Source organism: Haemaphysalis longicornis, unplaced genomic scaffold, assembly GCF_048455015.1.
Source record: "Haemaphysalis longicornis isolate Haplotype H1 unplaced genomic scaffold, Haemaphysalis longicornis Haplotype H1 scaffold_3, whole genome shotgun sequence".
NCBI lineage: Eukaryota > Metazoa > Arthropoda > Arachnida > Ixodida > Ixodidae > Haemaphysalis > Haemaphysalis longicornis.
The window spans coordinates 57,566,345-57,591,642 of NW_027526335.1; the positions used below are offsets into that span (position 1 = coordinate 57,566,345).

Sequence of the window (25,298 nt, forward strand, 5' to 3'; positions counted from 1 at the left end):
CGAGCGTCATTAGACATCGCTATGGGTGATGACGCACCGGGACATAGTTGCGGTCGTAGAAGACCGAGAAAGTACGCAACGGGGCAAGCGTCTAGAACAGCTCGAGATGCCGCTCCTCGAAGCCGCTGTCATGGGGAAGCGGCTGTGGATGAAGCTGCGGCAGCGTTCTGACGATAACAACGCGAAAGTTGTTGTTGATAAACTTTATTGACACACAAAAACAAAGAAAAAGGCACCCAAAGCCCGGGGTTCTGAAAGGGAAAAAATTATTTATACAGACGGGAGAACCTGACGAACGTGAGCCACCAAAGCTCGCCACCAGGCCTCTCGGTCTTCACCTCCTCCCTCTTTTCTCCATGACTGGCTCGCGCCGCCGGTGGGAACGCGAAAGGTCAACAGGTAGTTCGACAGCAAATCTAAGGAAGGTCCCGCTAGGCTTTCGCCTTTTCATTCTTAGAAAGTTCTAGGCATCCCCCGTAATTTTTAGAACGTGCAAGTGCTAGGTAAACTCGTAAAAGGTCAAGAGGAAACTCATAGGAATACGTTTGCTTCGAACTCACATTTCGAATTAAGCAACGTCCGTTTGCTTTGGTGTCATCGGCTGCAACAAAAAAAAATGCCACTCTGATGTGCATTAAATGGAGTAACGGCGATTTAAAACCGGGAATTTTGTAATGAGCTTCTTAATATTTTTGTCTATGTAAAGTAGGTTTATTTGTTGCCTCAGTTATGTCCAGTGTTCATTAAATCTCTCTCTCTCTCTCTCTCTCTCTCTCTCTCTCTCTCTCTCTCTCTCTCTCTCTCTCTCTCTCTCTCTCTCTCTCTCACTCACTCCAGCTTTCTCGGCGCTTCTTAGCGCTGAGTTTTTTCATACATGGTACATGCCAATGACTCAACAAGCTTACCCCTTAAAATTTCCAGCCTTCAATATCTAATGTTGAGTTTCAATTTCACGTCAAAAATGTTCCACTATTCGACCAACACGCAGAACTGAGCTCTGTTTTGGGATGCTACGTTCACCCTACATATATCCTATTAATCCAAAAATTTGGCTATATAGCTTCTGAATGCGCATATCGGAGCATGCCACAGTATGTGGACGTTCCTCTTCTGTGAGAGTATGACATATGCCCCTCCAAATGCACTAGCTTTTACGCTTTCGGGCACTCCCAATTCGCCAAATTATAGTGATTTCCCGTTGCCCTGACATAGCAGAAAGAGAATTAAGAGACGAGTGCATTTCGGGGGCAAGACTAGGTGGCCAAATAATGCTGTTTGTTTTTTCCAAGTTTCCCGCTGTTTTTATGACCTGTGACCCCGATGAACCGATTCTAGCGATAATTCCCAAGGTCCGCGATGCCACGGGTCACTAGCGGCTACGTATACGACGTGAAGGAAACGACACACCAAAGGAAATAAACATTAATTCCGCATCTCTTAAGCCTTGCCCTGCTTTATCGGGTACTGGGAGCCCGAGAAGTGGCAGCTACTTTCCAAAACAACTTCGAGGAACGCAGCGGACGTGTCGGCCCACAGCCATGCGCCATTTTTCTCCGCCCCTGTTTTGTGCCGCTTCGCGGACAGATAAGCGAGTATGACGCAAAACAAGGCCTGCCAGGAAGAACACCAAGGTCGCGGAGTCGCAGAAGTGCTTTTCCGATATTAATACCCTTTCTGGCCGGGCTAAAAGTGCCGGGCACATATCTCTCATCTTTCCAACCTATAGCCGAAAACGATTTACCGCCCCGTTGTGAAACCAGACTGACCCTTTGGGAGGAGCGGCACTGGGAGGGGGAGTGCATGCCTTAGATAGTAGAGGCGCCCTGTAAACTTAGCAGTCCTACTCCCAACTCCCCTCTCCACCCTCCCTTCGGTCCACCGCTGCTCCAGCCTAAACAATCCCAAGTAGCAAGGTCTTCGTCGCACGGAGGAACTAGTGGCGTTTTCACCGAAATATTTACTTACAATGTATACGCTCCGAGCTCAGTGTCAGAAGTCACAGAAAGGTGGCGTGATTATTGCATCAAACATCATAATCCGCGTGGAGGAACGGATTAGAGGACCTTGTTTCGAAAGTGGTGTTCCCGTGGTATACCCTCGAAGCAACGGCCAGCTCACTTCCACGCCGCAGTGCCGACAGCCTGCCTCTGCATTTGCACCGCATTCTTGCGGCTGCTCATCGCTTACCAGCGAGTCGGAGATTTAAATTGCGATACCACGCCACCCCGATGCCACCCCGCCCTGTGACGCGCGCGCTCTTCCTCCACCTCCTCCTCCCCCTCCTCCTCCTCCTCCTCCTCCTGTTATGTTCACCTGCGCCAGCTACCTCTGCTCCGAGAGGCGTTGATCCGCCGGGTCAAAGCCCGGCAGCCATCGGGAAAGTGAACGACTTCCGATAAGCTTATACTGCACGTACACAGATGGAAGAGGTTGGAGACGTGGAGAGGCAGCGGTGCTCGCTTCACGAGGGACACAGAGATACGATCGCCTTCGGAGACAGTCCGCACGTCAGATATCGGCGGTGCCGAGCATCGGCAGGAAGCCCGATAATGAGCACGATTTGTATCTGCGCCAGCATATCTTCTGCGTCAAGATGCTTTTGGCTAACAATTGCTTCGTGCGAAGGGGTCAAACTGAGTATACAGTTCCCTGTGCTCTGTACGCGGGGCTGGGTCGTGGCATCTTTTGCTACAAAACCCCAGCTTAACATTAGCGCTGTTCCTAACTAGCTTTCTAGGCATTTATACCAGCTCGTTCAGCGGTTTTATACCAGTTATATTCAGTGTCTTAGTGAAGGAGGGATCTAATAAACAAAATTTAGTTCTTAATAAATCAAGATAACTTACCAGACATCTGACGGTATGCATAATTGGTGAAAGGTGACAGGCGTCGGTCTACACTCTAAATTTAAAGAGTCCATTCCTCCCTTGACAAAGAGGCTTGCTTTAAAAACAATAAAGCTTTAAATGCGTTCTATAGAAATCCAGTTACTGCTGGAAATGCTTTTTGCACGTTAACGTTTGCGCCTACAAACCATCTATTGTCTACCCGACAGCTTTTTTGTGCTATACTTACGATCATTAGCAAACCCGTCTGCAAAATATCGGTGGAAGACAAATAATATAACGCAAGCGTGAAAGCCCTAGCTGCCGCTCGCGCGATAGTTGAGCTTATAGGCAACTTTCTTTCGGTCAACGTTTTTTACGGCCCTTTTCTCGTCTTTCTCGCTACCAATGGTATAACAAGTATGCCCCCCCTTTAAGTGCAGCTCTAAAAATTGCAGGCGTTTCTCGCCCGTAGGACAAGTTACGGCCTTCGTTCTCTCAGCTCCGGAACCGTTGTTTTCTGCACGTACCGTGGTTGACTGCACAGGTTCTTCTCTCGCCTTGCATGCCCACCCTCTTCCTTCAGCTTCCATCTGCTCGCCTCCGGCGCTTCATATTTTGACAAAAGAAGGCGCGTATTTCCCCAAAGGATGTGTATTCTCAGCAATGCACTTTTGCTAAAGTGTGAAGCCGAATTTAGGAGACCGCTCTCAGCTGGTTTCTGTAAGCTGGCCTTCCCACATTGTGCGCTGAAGAATACTGGTAAAAAAGAGGCGTCAGTGGGAGCGAATGCGGCGGAAGGACACCACCGACGATGATCGGGTCACTGACGTCAAGCGTAAGTGCGATGCCCGTATATGGGGAGGACCCCGAATACCCTGACGCGGAAAACGCAAGACAGCGGAGGGGCTACAATCCTGCTGAACGCTTTCCTGGCGCCACGGTGAGGTTTGAGCGGGAGTTTTGTGGTGGAACAATAAACCACGAACGACTTTGCTGGTCGTTCGCCTTCACTGAATAAGAAAAAAGAAAAAAAAATGAGGACAAATTACTTTACGTATTCGAGCCTAGGAGCACATCAGCGATTAATTAAACATCATTAGCAATCAGCTTTACATAGTGCATACGGGTGAAAAATAACTGAAATGAATTATAGTAGAAGCTCTTGTTGGGAAAAAAGATTCGCAGGCAGGGGCATGAGTAGGAAAAGGTGGACGAGGATGCCTCGCTAAGTCGACTCCATCACCATTTTGGAAGCAGGACTCTGGTCTTCTCGTTTCTTTCCCCACAGCTCCTGTATTGGAAAGCATGGAGTAAAAAACAGCGAACAGCGGATAAGGAAAACTTTGGCCGCCAGGTAGCGACCTACGATGATCATCATCGTCCTTGTCTTTACTAGTATATCACCATTACTACTTGTCCATTGCTAAATGAAAGCGTAGATATTACAAATCTATTGGTTTCCTGCTGCTCATTCAGCATTGCATGTAGGTCGAATTGATCAATAAGTATAGGCATTATCGTTTAAGTGCGGATCACTTTATGGGCCCGGCTTGCCGTCGTAGCTCGCCCGCCGTCACGGTGTTAGCGGCGTCACGCATCCAAACAGAGTCACACAGCGTTATGCACCCAAACAGAGGCTTTCAAAAGATACCAGCTTGTCCCTCGATTTTCCTCGAAAGTTAAGAGGATACTTGAACAAGAGGTTTATACAGACAGGACCGTTCGAAACTCATACTCATCGAACCGCTGGAACGGGTCGTATGTCACCATTATTTAGCGCAAGAAAACTGCAGGTACGTTTAAGGCAGAATATCTGTACTTAACCAGCAATCCCCAAATTCATTAAGTTAGGACTGCTCGTTGAATTGGCTTTTACGACAGTAAGCAAAAAAAAAATGGTTTTGGCACTTGGTTTCGGTACTTCGATGAAGGTTTGAATAGCATATAAACCTCGCTTCTCGCGGTTGATGAATCAAATCCTGCGCATCTGTCCTATGTAGTTTTGGCTAGCTCAAATAGTGCAGGGAATTCTCTGGATCTGAAAATTAGGCAACATGGGTATCAACTGCACCCCAAGGAACGCCTCTTGTTCCGCTCAGTAGCTCTCAGCTCCTTTAACAATGACGCTATCGAGACGCAAGCGATATAAAATTTGCTTGAATGGTTTCTTAAAAGTTGCAGAAATTTCGGAGGGCTGGGTCAGCGCCAGCTGATATCCTTAGCAGATGAGGCCTGCAGGACCAATGGGACCCCGGACGTAGGGACCAGCCCAGATTGATCATTCGAAGTCCTTTATGGCTTTAAAATAAAGTATATTCTTCCTTCTCCACCTACTCCGTGGCAAGCTTTATGAGAGTTTGGCGATGCAGGTTGCCCAATCGCAAAGGTTATGTCTGTGGGCAAGATTGCCCTTGAGGCAGCCGGCATTGCCGAAAGCACCGGAACGACATACGGCAAGTTGAGAACCCGCTACCGTTCGCACGTGACGGAGGGCAATCGGAGCACATGGCACTTTCGATCGCGTGCCCGCGTGTCAGCCTCCGGGGCAGGAAGGAACGCAGGTGGTGGCTCAGCTAGCTAACGCAAGGGTTCGCAGCCCGGAGGGAGCGAGTGAACGACCTTAGGCGAGAGGACAGTCGCTTTCTCCTCGGGGCGACACAGCCTTCGGGGACGGAAACCGTCTGCTGCTCCGCCGCTGGGAGAACGAAAAGCGCGCGATTCGAGAGTTCGGAATTCGCGTGATGAACGCAGTGTTCGCAATGGACTCGCAGGTGAAGTCACGACATCCACGCACAACGTTCGGCTCCACCGCCCTCCCTCCGATGCCTTTATTTGTATACATTAAACGTCACACACAATCTTTTACAGCAGGGGTCGGCAACCTTTTGAGGCGGAGGGGCGAGTTCCATGCAGCCGACACGGCGGGGGCCGAACAAGATATCTGGGAGATGGGATGAGGGGTGCAGGCAAAGAGAAAAACAAAATAGGCGAATCGACATTAACGTACAAAACTGGAGTAATGTACAAAGCCTGTGCAAAGAAGGAAGGGAAGACATTATCTGGCCAAGTGTAAATATGGGGGACAATGCCAACTGGAAACGATGTTTATTTGCACCTGTCTCATTTTAGGTCGAAACTACCACGTCGGCTTTTAGAGAGGAAGTGACAATAGGAGATGAGGGTTTTAACGTCGTGCCGAGGGCCGCATAATACTGCCCCGTGGGTCCCAGGCTGCGACCCCTGTTTTACAGTATGCGTGCCATGAACACAAATGCACACACGAAAAAAGAACTATAAGAATTATAAACGGCAGAAAACGTAAAAAGTGCACTTAAAAATACAGTGCACGCGAGAGGAACAAGTGAGAGTCTTTGAGCCTTTGAGCCTTTCGCTTCGGCTTTTCTTTCCTGGCTGGGCATTGCTTGCGGATGTAGTGAGTCTACAGCCATTGGCCTAAATCACTCTTCGCTGTCACTCGACGGGGTTAACGCTAAAACAGTCTAAAAGCGAGCGTACACGTAGACCTACTTGAATATAAGAAGCTACTTTCTCGTGAACATGCCATGTAGCCGAGTTCACAAGTCATTCTTATTTTTACAATTTCGTGCCAAAATGAAAGCCTTGGTACTTAAAAAAAGCTTCGACGTTTATTAGTAAAATCTGTCCAATAAGGCTTTGGACTAAATTTACGGTTTAACGCGCCGATGCTGAGTCGGGGCTACGAAGACTATGTGTGTGTGTGTGTGTGTGTGTGTGTGTGTGTGTGTGTGTGTGTGTGTGTGTGTGTGTGTGTGTGTGTGTGTGTGTGTGTGTGTGTGTGTGTGTGTGTGCGTGTGCGTGTGCGCGTGCGTGTGCGTGCGTGCGTGTGCGCGCGTGCGTGTGCGCGCGTGCGTGCGTGAGTGAGTGAGTGAGAGAGAGAGAGAGAGAGAGAGAGAGAGAGAGAGAGAGAGAGAGAGAGAGAGAGAGAGAGAGAGAGAGAGAGAGAGAGAGAGAGAGAGAGAGAACTTTATTAATTAGAAGTTGTTTAATGGCGAGGGCGATGCTATACAATCCATTGCGGAGCGACGAGGTACAACGTAGTACGTAGTACCGCACAGACAGGTGTTTTTACGTTTGAGCCTCCATCAGGAGCAACTGCGCCACGACAGATAATCGAATCCGCGACTAAAATTGGATGTTGCGCTATTATGAACCTGTGTTGCAAGACATTTGCTGGGCTACTTCTCACAAATGTAGCGACGTACCAAGCAATGACACCGGTTTTAGGGGCGGGATACTGTCCAACCAGAAAAAAAAAAAAAAAAAAGTCGAACTAAGCAGTGACACTAAACGATTGCAAATTGAAAGGCTCAAGTCGTCACATTCGCTAGTTCATTGCCTGCACTGTCTTTTTATGTGGTGCTGTCGCCCAACTTGTACCAACTTCTAAGAAAGCGAGGAGCAGACGCTTACCCTCCTCAACAATAAGGACACGTCTTGTTATCTACCAAGACTTGATGCAGTTTTTTGTTCAGAGATACCTCAGTGCGTAGAATTTACAAAAAAAAATTAGTTAAAACGACACAAAGTCTTACGAATCCTCCTTTCGAGGCGTTCACTCATGCGCATTTTGTTTTCATTCATTCAAAATTCTTTACCCACAAAACCCCTCGTATCCGGCATATACGAAGTCCGCCCAACAGGATTGATTGATTCGTAGCGTGGCCATCGAATATATGTGCTTCTCGTCCTCCAGGTGCATGGTCCAGAATCCAGCTGTATTAAAGGGCCGGGAGCCCGCTTGGGCAGCGGCGATTTCGATAAGTATCGCGAATGCGTGCTTCCTTGACGAACCTGCCACCTGCCCCAAGATCGGAAGGACGCGCCCGGTTATTCCGCCCTCTGGACGGGGCCAACTGCACCAAAGTCGGCCATTGCGATGCTCCTCGTTGAATCTGTGTCAGACCAATGACGGCAGCTGCCCCTCATGCCGCGGTCATCGCGCTGGGAATAATGACCAGGCTGCACGTCTGATAAAAGAGCGAGGTTGCAAAACAAGGCATTACGGTAGAGCTAAATGTAACCTCAATTCGCCTCTCGTGAAGAGATTCAGTTTATTCGGAATCTGCACGTGTTCACGGAACCCAACCCATTAGAAGCGCTGATTTGCTTGATTACAGTTCCGGATGCACAGTGCTCCTGCGCGAAGCATCGGTAAACAAAATGTCAGCTGGCGACTTCTATCTTCGTATAAATCAGGACGCCATCCTTGAGGTCACTGGCCTGAGCGCGTTTGATATTAACTGCCATGATTTCAGCACGTGATTATCGAGCAGAACTGTTGTTAAACAAATCACACGCTGCTTGGCTGAAAGGTGCGTTCACGAAAAATTTATTCCAGTGCGTGGAACTTGCAAACATCGCTACCAGCTCCCGGCCATAACTCTCTCCTCTTTTCTGCGCGGTTTCGTGACCTCAGGTTCCGTACCTTTTACTAAAGGCGGCGCTTCTAAAGGGGTCAACCGAAGCCATTCATTGCCCGGTGCCCTCAAAATGAAATTAACTTTGCTCCGCCGCGTGTCTGTCACACGGCTCATTTCACCGACAAATAAATCCGAGGCCGCACCCAGGCTCAACCCTTTCAGGCCCAGAAAGGCGGCTCAACGCCCAACAGTGCGTGCACGGCTCAGCCTAGCGTACGCTGGGACCCCGCGAGCGCGTGTGACGAGAGCCATGGGCAGGGAACAACGCCGCTCGTGTATACAGCAAACGAGGGTAGCGGCGGCCCGCATAGAGGTCCGGTCAGCCGGGGGCTTCTACGGACTGGCGCGCCGTACGCAGTGAGAGTGACCAGAGCAGGGCCGTATATATTTGTCCAGCTTGCGGGACGTGACCCGGTCCGGTGGGCACGCGTCAGGCGAACCCACGAGGCGTGGACACCTTGCCGAAAGGGTTAGGGAGGGGGTCAACAATGCTCGCGTCAAAATGTGTTATCGCCGCCAAAGCCGGACAACGGGCCGGGGGCGGCCATTGTTCCCCCGCGAGCAGTGGGTTCGACCGGACAGTCCCACCGTACTTGGGCAGTGGAAAACCCTGCGCACAAAGCCCCGCCGCCTCCTCTAGGGAAGGGAGCCCGTACCCAATGCTGCGCCCCGAGTCAGTCAGCGGCCGTCAGTAGAACCACGGCTCCGTTGGGTGCACCTAAGGACAATGCGTCTTTCGCGAGCAGCCTCTGGACCCTTTCTTGAGACCTGGATGAAATCCTGGTATACAGATGCAAAGGGATTCAAGGTCGGACCGAAAGGAAAGTGAAAGGGGAACCGGCCGCTGCCGTCGCTGTCCCCGCACTCGAGGACATCTTCACGCCCGCGTGTATATACCTGAATCGGAGACGGCTGCAGGGTCCAGAACCAAGAAGAGGCCACTCGCTTGAGCGCAGAGGCCAGTTGTGCACGCGCCTCCAGCAGCTGTTGAAAAGAGTAAGGCTGGGGACAATGCGAGCGCCTCCGTGCGTGAAATGGGAGATGCTAATGCCGTCGTTCGGCGCAACCCCTTGCTGGGAAGCCGCACCTTTCAGCCACACGCGCTCGAAGCACGCGCCCGCTACAGCAGCTGGTGAGCTACAACACGTATACGTGATTCCGGCATGCGTCAGTCATCTTTCCTTCCTTTCCCTTCTTTTTTTTTCGGAAGGGCGAATACCTGTCGTTCTCACAGTATGGCAGAAAGCCATTAGCGCAGAGGTGTACTGAGCGCGGGCTCTATTTCATTTAAGTCACGGCACTAAACCCGCCACTTGGTATAGAGTCCTTCAATGCTTTTCTGGTCACGAAACTCCGGCCGAAGTTTCATTCAGGGACAAAAGCTGCCGCTAGGATCGCCCCTGTTAACGTGAAGGCTTCGCCGGCGGGCGACGACGCTTGCGGGCCGGCTATCTCTCCGTCGGCAACGCGCCTACTTTCATCTGCTCTTCATTTCCACCAGTAAAAATGCGAGCGAAGTTTTTGAGTCAGCTTTTGAGTCAGTCAGTTGTTTTTTGAGTCATTTGTTGTCCCGTAGCTCAGCTGTGAAACTGAGGCAAGACCACGGGTGTTACTGAGGCGCATATGTTGCAGTGTGAGTTCATTCCGGCAAGCACCGCTATATTCTCGCTTCGAGAAGGCGGTCATCTGGCGTTTTCAATTTTTGAGTAGCCTTTGCAGCCGCCTGCATGATTTGAGTGAACTAGCGCCAGAATTAAATCTGTATTTACCCCTGGGCGCGACATGCTGCGCTGAGCAAATAGGTGTGAAAACGTACAGCACGTTGGGTTAGCGCTGTGTTTGCGCTATTTTATAGCGCGCTAATAATGTAAAACTATAATCGAGATTCGGAAAGTTAGCGTGGACAGCAGGGAAAAAAACGCTCACGAAATGGAACCAGAATAATGGGCGCGCGGAGGGGCCAGGGTATACGAGTAAATGCTAGTTTTGAGCTACTTTCTCGGCTGTTCTCATAGGCATAGGGTGTCAACAGATAAAAACTCGCCCGCTCAGTGCCTGTCACACCCCTCCCACCCAAACGGTAAGTTAAAAAAACATTGATTGATTGATTATGATGTTTAACGTGCCGACGCTACACAGGCAATGGGGCGCGCGCCGTAGTGTAGTGCTCCGGATTAATTTTAACCACTCAGGTATATTTAACTTGCGCCGAAATCTCGAACACACAAGCATTTTCTCTTTTCACCTCCATCAGAAAAGCGGCTGGGAACCCGCGTCCTCGGGCATAATATCAGCACAATGCCTTAGCCCCTGGGCAAGCGCGGCGGGCAAGTAAAAAAAATATATATGCAGGCAAAGATAGCCATGCTCCGCTTTCCAAATTAAAAATATCTGGTTGGATAACCAAAATCACAGTAGCTGCAGTCCGATCTTTGTGCGGCGACGAAACGCGACGACGTTTAGCAGACGGATTTTCTCGTTGTGAGCGCGATCGTGGCTTGGGCTTTGTAAGATACGCCGGCAGGTTTTCAAATATCCGGGGCAACGCGGAGCTTGAGCTTCTCGCTGCAGAAGCACAGGTTGTCCACTTATTTTGAACTCATCGGCTCGAATAATGTCCGTGGGGTCGAAATATTTCCCGAACACACGAACGGCCTTCCACTCGAAGCTGAAAGCGTCCGTCTCCTGTCGTGGAATGGCTCGCTTCCACCTGTCGTGTTGTTCGCGGTCGCTTGGGAGGCACAACAACGAATCCTTTTCCGTTGTATTCCGATAGCCAGAGCGGCAACCAGGTACACAGCACGTCAGAGGCATGGTAGTTCACATAGTTTGCCCATCGTGATGAGTTTAGAAAGCTATATCACACAACAAACACCAGCAAGCTCGCGCTCCAACGCACGGCAAATACGGCCGCCGCCGTCCAAGCCGCCTTCACCAGACTCGTAGCGCCACCGCGCGGGAGCGTTGGTCCCCATATGAAGCTCTCCCATAGCGTTACGGAGAAGTTTCGTGACCAGAAAAGCATTGAAGGACTCTGGTAATACACACAAAATCTTAGGGAGACGTAGGAAGGAAGTCAAAAGGACATTGCTTCGTAAGCCGTTACGACTTGCTAGAGCGCCGAAGAATATGGTGAAACACAGTATTCCACAATTCTACCGCCTCTCTCTCTCTCTCTCTCTCTCTCTCTCTCTCTCTCTCAGCGGAAGCCGCTGTACGCCCATCTCCAGTCACAGCGCTAACTTTCCGTAAATAATGCTTCACTGCACCACGGCTTGTATTGAAAGAAAGAAAGAAAGCCCACTTCACCAAGAACATGATGGGGTTTAACGTAAAACAAAATTAATTTCAATGGTGGGCTTTGGTGTTCTTTTTTGTACACGGAACAATCCAGTGGCACGCAAGGAAGCCTAGCTGTAGGGGATCGCCAAAGGGACTGAATGCAAACCAAAATCCACGGTGCACATGTGGCTGGACCGCGAAGCCAGACGACTGTGCGACCCAAAACCCAATTGCCCGGGGCGCAGTCCGAACGAGTGCAGAAAACTAAATACGATTGTTTGTAATTTGCGATTTAGTATCCTTGTCAATTTATCAGCTCAATGGGGCTTCAAGGGCTACAGCTTTATCCCGGCAGACAAATGTGGTGCTTTCTGTTTCACGGTTCGGCCGCTTAATGTTATCTGCATTACAATTACGACTGATTCTTAACCATGATGCCCGTTGCAGTGAAACTTCCCCCGAATATTCAGTTACTTAAGCAGTCAAATGTTATGTCATTTGTTTCGGGGTAGTTCGGATAAAATACAAGATACAGTCGTTTTATCTAACCAAACTCCTCCCAGGGAAGCATCGACGGCAAACTAGAATTACCAGTTGCTTACAAGTCCACAGTGAAATGACTAAATATGATAAGTAACTGAAAGTCGGCGTAATGATAAATTCATCACAGCTGCCAACTGCAGTATGATGCTTTCTAAGGTACGCATGCATTAGATGGGAAGTGACGAGCATTTTGAGAAAGTTGGCGTTGCCGCAAAGCGTATTTTGTCTTTGTACGCCCGACCCATTTGAGCTAATTGGGACATCAGAATACACCTTCGCTTAACCCTGAAATGTGACACGCAACGGCTGTGTGCGTCGAAGATACCCGGATGGGAATTCCAGCGTCACAGTTTCCATTCTTCCTTCAGCCGCGATTCGGTTTCTCTTTAGGCAGGCGCAAACGTCGCGCGCTCCGAGCTTAAAAAACAGAACTAAATATAATTCTGTCGTAGCGTATCCAGACGGGGCTAGCATTAAGCTCACTTTTAAGTGCGGCAAGATGCTACTAGAAGCAATCGGCAATCGCATTCAGCCTAGTCCGTGTCTCTCCTATTTACGATCTTGAAAAAAAAAAAAAAAAAAAGAAGGAAGCTCACACTAACGCGTCAGGCCTGAAAGTAGCGAAGCTGTACGCAACCTTCACGACCATCACGAAGATTTGTGTCCACGATTGCAGCCTATTTGCTTCTTCGCTGCCGCAACAACGTTTGCTCCAGCATTGTTGCTATACGTGTGAGCTTCTTTCATTTTTTTGGAAGTGATAATCATTGGACATCACCTTGGAGGGGAATACGCTATGACGTGTCTTTCTCTTTCCGAGGAAGTGTTTCCACGATTACGGCGAACGCTGGAGTTTTTTTTTTTTTTTTTTTTTGGGGGGGGGGGAAGGAAGGGGGAAGGGGGGAGGGGCAATCTTGTCCAATCTCCCAAAGTGGGTATGCTTGGCTTGACAAATGTGCGCAGGGGACGCTGGGTGGTCGCCGTGAGGCACGCACACACGAGCGCTCGGCATTTTCTTGGTTCTTTTAACGGCCGGGTGGTCGCAGCGAGGCCCGCGCTCACGTGCGCGCACTCCTGAAATTTTTGTAATTTTTAACTGCGGACACGAAAAATTACGATTTGCTAAACAGCTTCGCTGTTAAAAACACCCATTGCTTTAAGTGCCACTTTGAATGAGCTTCTGATTCTTGCGAATATGTCTACAGAGTATTCAGCTTTGCTCAGTTAGGCACCTATGCCTAGCCCGTGACAGAGTTCTAGAAGGCAGAGCGGGCTGCAGAAAACCTCGACCAGACCGGGCGTGTCGCTCGGTTTGGTAATTGGCGTTCCGCCTCCTCCGCCGTCTCAGCTGCAGCAGCAGCAGCAAGAGCATCTTCTTCTCCCCGCGGTCGGTGTTTCGCACGGGGCGTCGCAGGACACCCCACCGCGCGCGCCATTAGGGCAACGCGCGCGCCCGGTGTTTTGCATGGCGCTGGAAATTCGGGCGCACTGAACTCCGTCCATCGAACCACGGGACGCCCCTCTCCTCCTCTTCCTCCTCGGTTGTTTTGGAGACGCCCCACTCTGCGGAGAAGCCGGGCGAAGCACCTGTCCTCTTCCTCACTGCCGTATTAAGAGTCTCCTCTCGCGCGCCTCCGCAATCAACGCTCGGAGGAGAGGAAACGAGGGTAGAAAACTCGATGCGCCTAGGCTGATCGCACTGGTGCTCGCAGTGGCGGCACACTGCGCCTTTCCTTTCCGCCGGTCCGTGCCTAAAACATCGATGCGCTGCGATTGACACAGTCCCTGCTTACGGAATAGCAGTGGTGGCCCGTGAGCCTGATGAAGGCGACATGAAAATAGGAAAATACTAACAAATACTAACAAAATAAGTTGAACATGTTCATTAAGAGACCCGATAACGGTTGCTGTAAAAGAAGCATAAAAGGATAAATTACTGTAAGTTAGCAACTTTGCTTAACCTCAGGGATTGTATTGTTTTTCAGTGTAGAAAAAAAAAACAATGTGTATGTCATTGAATGGTCTCGGTTTGGGCTTGTTTCGGCGTTCTGACGACACCGCTGTCCTTTTGCTCCCACCATACCTGGAACTTTTCCTCAGTACTCCATTGAACCCTGTCTATACAGTAATTCCGCTTGACATCGGCCGCCTCCTACGCCGCTGTTCTGAGCAGTAAGCGGCTCTTCATTTTAACCTTTCAAAGGGGGAGTGAAGCATTCCGCGAAAAAGAGAGCGCCGACTCTCACATTCCACATACGCATTCCAAATGAGTCAGTGCAAACCATCTGATAAGAGTTGCGCTGAAATTACCCTCCCCTTCCCTTCCCTTCTCTTCCAGCATTGTAGACTTAAATTGTTCAGGATGACGCACGCAAAACTGGTTATTATTATTATTCTGATAATTATAAAGCGGTTATAACCATAATAGGAGTGCCCTCCTGAAAGTGACGGGTGCCAAAAAAAAAAAAAACTTGCGAAAAGACGCAATGGCATGTACTCTTCTTGACTGTGCTGTTAAGACAAGAGCAAAAATAACCAGTGCCAGGCGGAAAGTTCATTTCCGAAGTGCTTCCTAACAAGCATGCACGAACAGTGCTGAACCGCACGCTGATACTTCCTGATGGAAGTTCCTGGCTTGAACTCCACAGGCGCCACCGCTGGTGGAGCATGCGTGCGTTGCGCAAATGGGCGCTTCCCCGCAGTACACCAGACCGAAAATGGCCACCGCGTAACCGTGCCGTGTTATTCGCTCAGCAGTGGGTTGACTGGCTCCTCCTGGCGCCAGAGCGCGAGGTGGTAGGTAGCACCACTTATACTTTAACGTTGGGTTCAGGGCAGGAGGGTGGCGGAGGCCCAAAGGATCCGCGCGACGTCCAGGGGTGGCAGGTGGAACGGGGCCTCCCATCGCGGCGGCGGCGGCGGCGAAGGGTCGCTCTCGTTCCGAAGAGCGAGCACGACAACGCTCGGCTGCACACGGGAGCTTCTTCTCGCGTCCCCTTCCCCGCCGCCTCCATCAGTCACGTGGCGTTGCCATCCGTCAACAAACACGCGTTTGTTTTGCCCCGAGGGAGAGGTGGCCCTCGCATGATGCTGCGCACTTTCAGAGCGAGGGATGCAGCCGTCGGGAGGATAGGACGTGACATCTTGCGCGATCAAGCACCTGGCAAGAAGCCTCTTCCGCCGCCGTTTCGCCCTCCGCTGCTTTTCCTCGCCAAGCTCGCTCGTAACGCTCGCGGACGTGTCTCGAATGTGCATTAGCAAGCGCCCTTTCACTTTCGCTGACTTCTAAGTCGTCGCGCTCTCGCGCGGAGAACGGTGCGATGATGATCCAAAGCTGCGTACGCTCAGAGAGAGAGAGAGAGAGCCGTCGCACCGGAAGGAAATCTTGAGCCGCGCGCCGCAAGTGTTCTTCCTTTTTGCATCGACTTGAAGAAGCTGAAACGAACGGAGCGAATTGCTAACAGTGTCGCGCTCCTAACAACAGGATTACGCTTACCAAAGTATAAATCACGGGGTTGTTATCCTCAGTGTAGCATCCTCGGTCTCCTTTAACGTCTAAAGAGAAAGAGAGAGAGAGAGAGAGCAAGAAATAACGCGCTTTCTCTGTCGTTAGCTTACGCGCTTATCAGTCTTCGACTTCTTGCGGAACGTGTCAGATAAATTGTTACGTATCATTTTCTTTTCTATTGTAAACTCCAAAGGTACTTTGGTATGGTCACTGTATGGGTACTAACTTTTGTCCCCGAAAAGGCAGTTGCTAAAATTTTTTAGTAATGCTAATACAGTGAAAGCTCGTTAATTTTAACTCGGTTAATTCAAACTTCCGGTTAATTTGAACTCACACCCTTGTCCCGGCACAGCCCTGTATAGTTCAATGGGGGCAACCTCCCGATAATGCGAATGCGTCGTTATAAAGAACGGTTAAATCGAAATATGATCCCCTGGTTTCCATCGCTCCTCGCAGAAGAAGTCGGCCCAGAGTGATTACATTGTGTTGCAGACCCAAACCAAACCAAATTTACTACAGAGGCAAAACAACGAAACAGAAAAACAACAGCGTGGTGCGCGCTACGGTCCTGCAACAGCTTATTTCGCTTTTACAGAGGGTGCCGGGCCACCGGCGCCAGTGCTCCGGCGCATGCCATTATTATGCACGAAACATTATTTACGAAATCACCTGCCACAAACGTGCAGTAGCGCCTAATTCGCGATATAACGGGTCCGAAGGTGGCTTCTTTGTGTACTGCCAGAACAGTGTGGCGCGATTTCCATTCATTCTAGCGCCCGCCCGCTAATTCGAACTCCGCTTAATTCGAACAATTTGATGGTCCCCTTCGAGTTCGAGTTAATGAGCTTTTACTGTAGTGCATCAAGACAAATTCGATTGCGTTTAGTAGCTCAGACGGCTGCGTAAGGCCCAAATGTAACGCGAACACGAAAACGTGCTCCTAAACCCACAGGTTTCCATATCTTCCCACACACCTCGTAGTTCATGAATGTGCCAAGACAACCTCAATATTTCACCAACATGGGCCAAAATCTTGAATATAGACTCAGGTGCATATAAAACTTGGGTGGCGATTCATTCGTGACCAGGTGCAGCTGTCCCATAACACTAACTACTCTAAAACATCAAGCGCGGACGAAACAAAGAAGACGAAAGGACATAACCAGAAAGATGAGGAGACGTTCGCCGCCTGGAAAAATCCCCCAGCACGCTACGGTCCTTGAGAAACTAGTTGGCGCCTTTCCACAACAATTCTGTGCTACAACCGCCTGAAAACGATACATATATGAAAAGACCCGCACGCGAAAAAATCCCGCGATGGCGCCCCATTGACGGAAGACACTCCCCGACTTCTGCCCACGGTGTAGGGACGTAAAGTGTGCCCGTTAACCACCTAGCGGCGCCCGTGGGCTACATTCAGGCCCATGCATATGCGGCCCATAATGAGCCTCGCTGACCGACACCCTGACTCCCTGAATCGACAGCGCGGGGTCTTTTCGTTGTCCAGCTGTCCGAGCAGGTCATTTCCGGAGGTGTACACGCGCGCATTTACGCTTTCGCCGCGCCGCGCCTCTTGCCGTTTGGGTGTTATTGTTCCTCGCTGAAGGTGCTCACTTCTTCACTAAATGACCTGGTTTGCAACCACAACCACCATAGTGCGATGTAAGTGTCACAAACAAGCAGCAGTGCGCTTTTGCCCCCTCTGTTTCACTGCATTCGTTCTTGAACTATCCACTTTCATTGTTTTTTTTTTTCTTTTGTGTGAGTGTTTCTTAAGAGACGCCGACAATGGTAATGATCTGCGCACCACGGAAACGTTTTCAACATCTGTCGTGGGTGCGAAGACAGCGTCGTTACTTCCAGGTTTATCGCTTTGAAGTCGAGGGACCATAGATGACTTAGGCAGTCGCTTTTATTTTTCGCAAGTTGACGAACGCGTTTTTGTGGACGAAGATTCCCGATACACAGATGCCTGACACGCTCGCGCTCATCGTGTCCCTATTGGCAGTTAAAGCACTGATTACAGGCTTATTTGGAATTAATGCCTTAGAAATACGTATTCAGACGTCAATGGTTCCACCGTATCAGGTATTTCACCGATTACCAAGGGTAAAGTTCGTAATGTGCAGCAATTGAAGGTGCCATCAAACGGTCACAAGACGGCATTGTCAACACACGACATATACAAGAAGGGGCCACTGAAAACTAATATATCCCAATTGCGTTCCGGTTGATATATCATGGAGAAAACGTGCCGTCTGTGATTTTCATCGTTCTACGCATGCGCGGTCACGTCGTCATTCTCCCCAGACCGCCCAACAAACGAAAACTTCCCTCGCTGAGTATCTCAACAGCCATTTTTTTTTTCTTTCTGTTTCCCACTTCTCCTAGACCGCCCAACAAACGAAAACTTTCCTCGCTGAGTACCTCAACAACCAATAAGACGCGTTTTTTCTTTTTTTTTTTTTCTGTTTTCCACTTCTCCTAAACTAAGTCTGACACTGTCTAACACTAGCTGCTAGTATTGCCAGGCAGCGCACTCGTCACCTTATCATGAATGAGGCAGAATTTAACAATCCGCTAAGTCTACTTGTAGCTGTAGCTGCGCTGTCATGAGATTTTTAGTAGATACTATCGTGTGCACTAACAGGAGCACTTCAAGGCAGCCAATATTGCAGCCAAGCAGGCGCCCTTGCGCCCGAAGTGAGGACGGCGAAAACTTTAATTAACGCCTATGTAGTGGGCGCCTTGTGGCACCATCGCTTAATTATTGCAACTACTGCCATGTCGCATGAAATCCCGTGATCGTGTTTGATTTTTTCTGAGTTTGACGTAATGAGCTGCGGTAATGTAAACAGGTGGCATGATGGGAAATGCTCAGTTTACTTTTTATTCAACGCCTGCAAGAGAACGCTGTACAATTTTTATTTTTGTTGTTCTTTTTATTCTTCTACTCTAATTACTAATCATCTTCCCTTCCCTTTCCATGTTCGCCGCAAGAGGAGAACGCGCCTCGCAAAACTTCTTTACGTTTTCCTCCGTAATAAAAAGTATTCCCCTCGCTCTCTCACTTTCTCTGTCGTAATGAGGTACGCCATTCGCGGTAGGTTGACTGTACTGGCGAAGCAGTCATATGTGAATACTTCTTCAACTCCGCGGCACAAGGAGCAATAAGTGCGCTTGAAAATGTCAAACGATCGCTCCTAAGCGTGCCCACTGAGACATTTTTTTTTTGTTCAACTGCTCTTACAGAATTTCCTTTAAGATAGCACTCATCTATTTGGCCAATCTCGGGGGAGTGAATGTATCATCCGGGTGCTTTGTTAACGAACAATCTCGAAGGGCCTGTATTTTATTTCTTTTGTCTTCGTAAAGCTGTTGTTATGGAACTGTATTAGGTATACGTTCATCACGGTCGTTTCATGAAGTTGGCTTTTTCTCATTACGAGTATGCTTGCAGTGAAGCATCCTTTAAGGGAGATCTTGTGCCGGATATTGCCAGCGCCGAATCCTGGTAGCCAAGCTAAATAAGCCAGGGGTGGTGTAGTTAAATATACTTCGAAGTAATCGCTGTTTGTATATTAAATATTGAGTCTTATCCACGACGCTGTGGAGCACAGGTGAATAACAAAAGTACTATAAGGAAGGTCGAAGTCGAAGCCCTTTTATTGACAAAGAGCGGGAAGGGGGAGGGGGATGGCAAATACATAACACAGCCAAGAACAATCGCGATTATATCAGAAAAGGATTGTATATATATATATATATATATATATATATATATATATATATATATATATATATATATATATATATATATATATATATATATATATATATATAGCGAATCAGAATAGGAAATGAGGGGCTCGTTGAAAATAACACAGAAATAAGGGTTGGCAGTCGAGAAAACCTCGGAAAGCAAAGGGGAGGATGTGGTAGATCATTGAAACAGATTAAGAATTTGGAAAGAAAGAAAGAAAGTGAAGAAAAAATGCCCGCCAGGTGGGATCCGAACCCACGACCTCCAGAATACCGGTCTGGTGCGATAACCACTACGCTACCGGCGGGGCGATTTTCCCATTCACTTTCTGGGGTATTTATGTTAGGTATGTTTGTTTCCTGTGCTTGGGGGTGGTAGCCAGCGCCATTCGGACTAATCGGGGTGAAGGGGACCTTCTTTTTAACCCCCGGGTCGTGACTCGAGTGTCTACGACATGTCCAGAGTGGTCGACCAGCTTTGAACCCTCTTAAGCTCCCTTTGGCAACAAGACTGCCAGAACAGAGGCCCTCGCTATGCATGTAGCGAATCAGAATAGGAAATGAGGGGCTCGTTGAAAATAACACAGAAATAAGGGTTGGCAGTCGAGAAAACCTCGGAAAGCAAAGGGGAGGATGTGGTAGATCATTGAAACAGATTAAGAATTTGGAAAGAAAGAAAGAAAGTGAAGAAAAAATGCCCGCCAGGTGGGATCCGAACCCACGACCTCCAGAATACCGGTCTGGTGCGATAACCACTACGCTACCGGCGGGGCGATTTTCCCATTCACTTTCTGGGGTATTTATGTTAGGTATGTTTGTTTCCTGTGCTTGGGGGTGGTAGCCAGCGCCATTCGGACTAATCGGGGTGAAGGGGACCTTCTTTTTAACCCCCGGGTCGTGACTCGAGTGTCTACGACATGTCCAGAGTGGTCGACCAGCTTTGAACCCTCTTAAGCTCCCTTTGGCAACAAGACTGCCAGAACAGAGGCCCTCGCTATGCATGTAGCGAATCAGAATAGGAAATGAGGGGCTCGTTGAAAATAACACAGAAATAAGGGTTGGCAGTCGAGAAAACCTCGGAAAGCAAAGGGGAGGATGTGGTAGATCATTGAAACAGATTAAGAATTTGGAAAGAAAGAAAGAAAGTGAAGAAAAAATGCCCGCCAGGTGGGATCCGAACCCACGACCTCCAGAATACCGGTCTGGTGCGATAACCACTACGCTACCGGCGGGGCGATTTTCCCATTCACTTTCTGGGGTATTTATGTTAGGTATGTTTGTTTCCTGTGCTTGGGGGTGGTAGCCAGCGCCATTCGGACTAATCGGGGTGAAGGGGACCTTCTTTTTAACCCCCGGGTCGTGACTCGAGTGTCTACGACATGTCCAGAGTGGTCGACCAGCTTTGAACCCTCTTAAGCTCCCTTTGGCAACAAGACTGCCAGAACAGAGGCCCTCGCTATGCATGTAGCGAATCAGAATAGGAAATGAGGGGCTCGTTGAAAATAACACAGAAATAAGGGTTGGCAGTCGAGAAAACCTCGGAAAGCAAAGGGGAGGATGTGGTAGATCATTGAAACAGATTAAGAATTTGGAAAGAAAGAAAGAAAGTGAAGAAAAAATGCCCGCCAGGTGGGATCCGAACCCACGACCTCCAGAATACCGGTCTGGTGCGATAACCACTACGCTACCGGCGGGGCGATTTTCCCATTCACTTTCTGGGGTATTTATGTTAGGTATGTTTGTTTCCTGTGCTTGGGGGTGGTAGCCAGCGCCATTCGGACTAATCGGGGTGAAGGGGACCTTCTTTTTAACCCCCGGGTCGTGACTCGAGTGTCTACGACATGTCCAGAGTGGTCGACCAGCTTTGAACCCTCTTAAGCTCCCTTTGGCAACAAGACTGCCAGAACAGAGGCCCTCGCTATGCATGTAGCGAATCAGAATAGGAAATGAGGGGCTCGTTGAAAATAACACAGAAATAAGGGTTGGCAGTCGAGAAAACCTCGGAAAGCAAAGGGGAGGATGTGGTAGATCATTGAAACAGATTAAGAATTTGGAAAGAAAGAAAGAAAGTGAAGAAAAAATGCCCGCCAGGTGGGATCCGAACCCACGACCTCCAGAATACCGGTCTGGTGCGATAACCACTACGCTACCGGCGGGGCGATTTTCCCATTCACTTTCTGGGGTATTTATGTTAGGTATGTTTGTTTCCTGTGCTTGGGGGTGGTAGCCAGCGCCATTCGGACTAATCGGGGTGAAGGGGACCTTCTTTTTAACCCCCGGGTCGTGACTCGAGTGTCTACGACATGTCCAGAGTGGTCGACCAGCTTTGAACCCTCTTAAGCTCCCTTTGGCAACAAGACTGCCAGAACAGAGGCCCTCGCTATGCATGTAGCGAATCAGAATAGGAAATGAGGGGCTCGTTGAAAATAACACAGAAATAAGGGTTGGCAGTCGAGAAAACCTCGGAAAGCAAAGGGGAGGATGTGGTAGATCATTGAAACAGATTAAGAATTTGGAAAGAAAGAAAGAAAGTGAAGAAAAAATGCCCGCCAGGTGGGATCCGAACCCACGACCTCCAGAATACCGGTCTGGTGCGATAACCACTACGCTACCGGCGGGGCGATTTTCCCATTCACTTTCTGGGGTATTTATGTTAGGTATGTTTGTTTCCTGTGCTTGGGGGTGGTAGCCAGCGCCATTCGGACTAATCGGGGTGAAGGGGACCTTCTTTTTAACCCCCGGGTCGTGACTCGAGTGTCTACGATATGTCCAGAGTGGTCGACCAGCTTTGAACCCTCTTAAGCTCCCTTTGGCAACAAGACTGCCAGAACAGAGGCCCTCGCTATGCATGTAGCGAATCAGAATAGGAAATGAGGGGCTCGTTGAAAATAACACAGAAATAAGGGTTGGCAGTCGAGAAAACCTCGGAAAGCAAAGGGGAGGATGTGGTAGATCATTGAAACAGATTAAGAATTTGGAAAGAAAGAAAGAAAGTGAAGAAAAAATGCCCGCCAGGTGGGATCCGAACCCACGACCTCCAGAATACCGGTCTGGTGCGATAACCACTACGCTACCGGCGGGGCGATTTTCCCATTCACTTTCTGGGGTATTTATGTTAGGTATGTTTGTTTCCTGTGCTTGGGGGTGGTAGCCAGCGCCATTCGGACTAATCGGGGTGAAGGGGACCTTCTTTTTAACCCCCGGGTCGTGACTCGAGTGTCTACGACATGTCCAGAGTGGTCGACCAGCTTTGAACCCTCTTAAGCTCCCTTTGGCAACAAGACTGCCAGAACAGAGGCCCTCGCTATGCATGTAGCGAATCAGAATAGGAAATGAGGGGCTAGTTGAAAATAACACAGAAATAAGGGTTGGCAGTCGAGAAAACCTCGGAAAGCAAAGGGGAGGATGTGGTAGATCATTGAAACAGATTAAGAATTTGGAAAGAAAGAAAGAAAGTGAAGAAAAAATGCCCGCCAGGTGGGATCCGAACCCACGACCTCCAGAATACCGGTCTGGTGCGATAACCACTACGCTACCGGCGGGGCGATTTTCCCATTCACTTTCTGGGGTATTTATGTTAGGTATGTTTGTTTCCTGTGCTTGGGGGTGGTAGCCAGCGCCATTCGGACTAATCGGGGTGAAGGGGACCTTCTTTTTAACCCCCGGGTCGTGACTCGAGTGTCTACGACATGTCCAGAGTGGTCGACCAGCTTTGAACCCTCTTAAGCTCCCTTTGGCAACAAGACTGCCAGAACAGAGGCCCTCGCTATGCATGTAGCGAATCAGAATAGGAAATGAGGGGCTCGTTGAAAATAACACAGAAATAAGGGTTGGCAGTCGAGAAAACCTCGGAAAGCAAAGGGGAGGATGTGGTAGATCATTGAAACAGATTAAGAATTTGGAAAGAAAGAAAGAAAGTGAAGAAAAAATGCCCGCCAGGTGGGATCCGAACCCACGACCTCCAGAATACCGGTCTGGTGCGATAACCACTACGCTACCGGCGGGGCGATTTTCCCATTCACTTTCTGGGGTATTTATGTTAGGTATGTTTGTTTCCTGTGCTTGGGGGTGGTAGCCAGCGCCATTCGGACTAATCGGGGTGAAGGGGACCTTCTTTTTAACCCCCGGGTCGTGACTCGAGTGTCTACGACATGTCCAGAGTGGTCGACCAGCTTTGAACCCTCTTAAGCTCCCTTTGGCAACAAGACTGCCAGAACAGAGGCCCTCGCTATGCATGTAGCGAATCAGAATAGGAAATGAGGGGCTCGTTGAAAATAACACAGAAATACGGGTTGGCAGTCGAGAAAACCTCGGAAAGCAAAGGGGAGGATGTGGTAGATCATTGAAACAGATTAAGAATTTGGAAAGAAAGAAAGAAAGTGAAGAAAAAATGCCCGCCAGGTGGGATCCGAACCCACGACCTCCAGAATACCGGTCTGGTGCGATAACCACTACGCTACCGGCGGGGCGATTTTCCCATTCACTTTCTGGGGTATTTATGTTAGGTATGTTTGTTTCCTGTGCTTGGGGGTGGTAGCCAGCGCCATTCGGACTAATCGGGGTGAAGGGGACCTTCTTTTTAACCCCCGGGTCGTGACTCGAGTGTCTACGACATGTCCAGAGTGGTCGACCAGCTTTGAACCCTCTTAAGCTCCCTTTGGCAACAAGACTGCCAGAACAGAGGCCCTCGCTATGCATGTAGCGAATCAGAATAGGAAATGAGGGGCTCGTTGAAAATAACACAGAAATAAGGGTTGGCAGTCGAGAAAACCTCGGAAAGCAAAGGGGAGGATGTGGTAGATCATTGAAACAGATTAAGAATTTGGAAAGAAAGAAAGAAAGTGAAGAAAAAATGCCCGCCAGGTGGGATCCGAACCCACGACCTCCAGAATACCGGTCTGGTGCGATAACCACTACGCTACCGGCGGGGCGATTTTCCCATTCACTTTCTGGGGTATTTATGTTAGGTATGTTTGTTTCCTGTGCTTGGGGGTGGTAGCCAGCGCCATTCGGACTAATCGGGGTGAAGGGGACCTTCTTTTTAACCCCCGGGTCGTGACTCGAGTGTCTACGACATGTCCAGAGTGGTCGACCAGCTTTGAACCCTCTTAAGCTCCCTTTGGCAACAAGACTGCCAGAACAGAGGCCCTCGCTATGCATGTAGCGAATCAGAATAGGAAATGAGGGGCTCGTTGAAAATAACACAGAAATAAGGGTTGGCAGTCGAGAAAACCTCGGAAAGCAAAGGGGAGGATGTGGTAGATCATTGAAACAGATTAAGAATTTGGAAAGAAAGAAAGAAAGTGAAGAAAAAATGCCCGCCAGGTGGGATCCGAACCCACGACCTCCAGAATACCGGTCTGGTGCGATAACCACTACGCTACCGGCGGGGCGATTTTCCCATTCACTTTCTGGGGTATTTATGTTAGGTATGTTTGTTTCCTGTGCTTGGGGGTGGTAGCCAGCGCCATTCGGACTAATCGGGGTGAAGGGGACCTTCTTTTTAACCCCCGGGTCGTGACTCGAGTGTCTACGACATGTCCAGAGTGGTCGACCAGCTTTGAACCCTCTTAAGCTCCCTTTGGCAACAAGACTGCCAGAACAGAGGCCCTCGCTATGCATGTAGCGAATCAGAATAGGAAATGAGGGGCTCGTTGAAAATAACACAGAAATAAGGGTTGGCAGTCGAGAAAACCTCGGAAAGCAAAGGGGAGGATGTGGTAGATCATTGAAACAGATTAAGAATTTGGAAAGAAAGAAAGAAAGTGAAGAAAAAATGCCCGCCAGGTGGGATCCGAACCCACGACCTCCAGAATACCGGTCTGGTGCGATAACCACTACGCTACCGGCGGGGCGATTTTCCCATTCACTTTCTGGGGTATTTATGTTAGGTATGTTTGTTTCCTGTGCTTG

The 25,298-nt window shown here is 49.3% G+C and overlaps 1 long non-coding RNA gene across 1 annotated transcript in view; it reads right to left on the bottom strand.

The window, feature by feature from the left end:
* Positions 1-5,632: 5,632 nt before the first annotated feature.
* LOC144174482 (uncharacterized) overlaps positions 5,633-25,298 on the bottom strand; it is a 188,792-nt gene continuing 169,126 nt past the window's right edge. The window contains exon 3 of the long non-coding RNA XR_013323483.1: positions 5,633-5,769. This is a non-coding gene — a long non-coding RNA (uncharacterized LOC144174482). The remainder of the gene's footprint in view (positions 5,770-25,298) is intronic.